This window comes from Heteronotia binoei, chromosome 19, assembly GCF_032191835.1.
Source record: "Heteronotia binoei isolate CCM8104 ecotype False Entrance Well chromosome 19, APGP_CSIRO_Hbin_v1, whole genome shotgun sequence".
Taxonomy (NCBI): domain Eukaryota; kingdom Metazoa; phylum Chordata; class Lepidosauria; order Squamata; family Gekkonidae; genus Heteronotia; species Heteronotia binoei.
The window spans coordinates 23720851-23724367 of record NC_083241.1 but is presented as its reverse complement, the minus strand read 5'-3'; the positions used below and the strand labels follow the sequence as shown (position 1 = coordinate 23724367).

Genomic DNA, 3517 nt, shown 5'->3' with positions numbered 1-3517 from the left:
TCGCTTTGGCAGCACATATACTAAAATTTGAACAATACAGAGAAGATTAGCATGGCCCCTGTGCAAAGATGACATGCAAATTCGTAAAAGGGATATCTTACATTTCCATACAAATTAGTTTGATTTTTGTATATATGGCATTTTTAGGAGACAAGCTATCTTCCTTGCAAGTAAACAAAAGTTAGAGTCCAGTGGCACCTCTAAGACCAACAAAGTTTTATTCAGGGTATGAGCTTTCGTATGAGCGCACACGTCTTCAGCTCCCCACCTGGATCTTCCTTTTCATTAAATAAGGTAGTTTTTCAGCACCCCCCCCACCTCCACATATATCCAGCCTCAGCAGCTGAGCACTGCTATAATCCATCTCTCGTTCTTTGTTTCCTCTCTTCCTCCATCCTACCTATGATCACACATTGGACTCCGCCCCCCCCACGGTCCTCTGAGGTGGTCCAGGCTGTGTGACAAGCCCTGGATGACCCAGATGGCATGGTCCTGGCTCAGGAGGAGGACAGGTCTGAACCTGGCTCTCTTAGATCCTCCCATTCCCAGTTCTCATCCCTCCTGCATTTCCCACAGAAGTGGTGGGGCTGAGGGGAAGGCCTGATTAAAAGGCTGTTTCTGGAACCTCCAAAGGGTGCTTTGTGTCCTCCTGTGGCCCTGTTTCCTTCATGGGCTGAGGACAGATGGAGAAAGAGGGGGCATGGTGTTTTTTTCCCAGCCCTAGGAAAACAACTCTCCAGTTTCCCTAAACTAGTTCACTAGCCTTCAAAGGAAAAGGAAATTCTGGGTTTCTGTTTACATCAATGCATCTGTTATCTGCAAATCCTTTCTAACCTCCCTTCCAGTCTTTAGGACTTTCATTCACTAATACTTCAGTAACATTTTAGCCATGTCTTCTATGGGGCTTGTAAGGCAGAGATGTTCCACCAGGCATTTGATTGAGGATAGTGATGATTGCATCTGTCTGGCACTCCCATCCGCCCTGCTTTCCTGTGGGGCAGTGGCACTGCCATCGTTAACACCATCTTTTTAGGCTAGCTATTGTGTTTTATTAGTTTTGACATTTTAATCCTGTATCATAGTGATCCCTGGCCCGAAAGAGGTCCGGCTGTCGTCAACGAAGGCCAGGGCTTTTTCAGTCCTGGCCTCAACTTGGTGGAACGTTCTGCCAGAAGACATCAGGGCCCTGTGGATCTTTTACAGTTTCGCAGGGCCTGTAAAGCAAAGATGTTCCGCCAGGCCTTTGCACGAGGACAGCGACGGTTGCCATCCTGGCACCTTTTCCTCCCCACCCTCTCTTGGAGGGATCCCCCCACCCCTGATGTGATCCAATAACTGAATAAGAACACTTTAAAGATGCCATCAGGGTTTGTAATTTTAATGTAATTGATTATATACATGTTGCATGTTAGACCTTTATTGGCATTAATGTAAGAATACAGTATAGTTTAAAACCAACAGTAACACTATAGAATATAATAAAACCTTAAAAACCAGCAAGAGTTAAATGACATAAACTAGCTGTGAGCTATGCATGAGTAAAAGCCTCTCTGATTTGGATCGCAACCTGTAAAAAGCAAGCAACGTGAGTAGTGACAAAGTTGTGTTTCCCGTGGAGTAAAAAGCGGACCTTGGCATTGTCAGAAAGGCCTTGATGGTCGGAGAGCAGTGCATCTAGGTATCTTGCTCGTGGGCTGCTATAGAAAGAGCAGTCCAGAAGAACATGAGGGACCATTTCGATGAATCCTTGGCTACAAGGGCATCGTCTAAGATTGTGGGGGATTCTGTGGAATCTTCCGAAAAGGATGGCCGATGGTAATGCATTGAATCTAGCCAGCATGAGTGCTCTTCTTTGGTGAGGATGTTAAAAAGAGGAAATAGGGAGCTAGAAGCCCAGGAGTCTGGAATAAACCCAGGTGACTTGGGGAGCAAGATTTCTGAGCTGCCTCAGTCAGACGTTGCAACTGGATATCTAGTAGCCTACGTTTGATGGATTGAAATACCGCAGAAGCAGAGGATAGATAAAATGCATCCAAGGAAATTCCTATGGATGTAATTTTCTTTTGGATCAGGGTCAACCATTTTGATGCATTGATTATATATTATTAATAATTATTATTATTACTAATTACTAGTGTTGTACATAGCCCTGAGCCCTGCGTTGGCAGGGGAAGGCAGTTAGTGATATAACGCAATGATATAAATAAATAAATATTCAAATGGGAAAATTGGGAGCGAGGATATCTTCTCTGAAAGCTGTCAGAATACTGCCCTTCCAAGCTACACATGAAAGTGACTCCCCCAAACTATCTGATCTATCTGAAGAGCCAGTTTGGTGTAGTGGTTAAGTGTGCGGACTCTTATCTGGGAGAACCGGGTTTGATTCCCCACTCCTCCACTTGCACCTGCTAGCATGGCCTTGGGTCAGCCATGGCAGTGGTTGTCCTTGAAAGGGCAGATGCTGTGGGAGCCCTCTACAGCCCCACCCACCTCAAAGGGTGTCTGTTGTGGTGGAGGAAGGTAAAGGAGATTGTGAGCCGCTCTGAGACTCTTTGGAGTGGAGGGCGGGATATAAATCCAATATCTTCATCTTCTTCTTCAAGGAGAACAGGAATTCCTGGTTCACAGGGAGGGGCTGTGACACACTGATAGAGCATTTGCTTTGCATATGGCTAGATTCCCAGATTCAGTCTCTGGGATTTCCAGTTAAAGGTAACAGTTGTCATGAAATACCTTTCTCTGCCAATATTGAACTAGGTGCACCAATAGCATGACAATAACAACAATCCAGCAGTAGAGAACATATCAGACGTAGCACAATCAAAACAAAAACAACCCTAAAGGCTCAATAAAATCACTTCCTGCCTATACACAAAAGCCCATCTTGTCTGGATTCAGGTTTAGCTTGTCTCACCTTAGCCACTTGACTTAGCTGCTGAAGACAGTGACCTAGGGCACAGATAGTTGCTTATGGAGGCTTCTGCATGTCATCAATATGCTGGTAATGCAGAACTGGAAGTATAAAATATCCAATAACTATGAAGCCACGTAGGGTTGTTAATCCCCAGTTGGGAAACCAACAAACTGGGATCACAGTTCACATTACAGGCAATACAGGAAACAAACGTTGTGATATACTGGCTAACAATGTTTAGTAAAACCTCTAAGAATCATATAATCTTTTTTGTACATTACAACATTACAAGAAAGGTCCATTCAATGAGCACCTGGATATAGGCTCATTTCGTCAAGAAACTTCCTCAGGAGTATTCCTTCCTATTTCCTTCAGGGTTATCAGCCTCTTGTTACAATTCAGTGTTAATGCTCTCTGCAACATCTTTATTTTCTTCAAGATCTCTCTCCTGGAATAAACAATGGTAATTACAACGAAATACAACACAAAGCTGAATGGAAGTGGATAAGTCTTTAATTTTTAAATCTTAAAAATTAGTCATTTAAAATTTTAAGAATGGTTAATTGGCTCTTCATAAGCAAAGTATATCCATAACTGTATTGT

At 43.4% G+C, this 3517-nt stretch overlaps 1 non-coding gene across 1 annotated transcript; it reads left to right on the top strand.

Annotated features, from left to right (window-relative positions):
- On the top strand, nt 1–105 carry LOC132587996 (U6 spliceosomal RNA). The gene has a single exon (XR_009556483.1). It is a non-coding gene; the product is annotated as a U6 spliceosomal RNA (small nuclear RNA).
- The last annotated feature ends 3412 nt before the right edge of the window (nt 106–3517 follow it).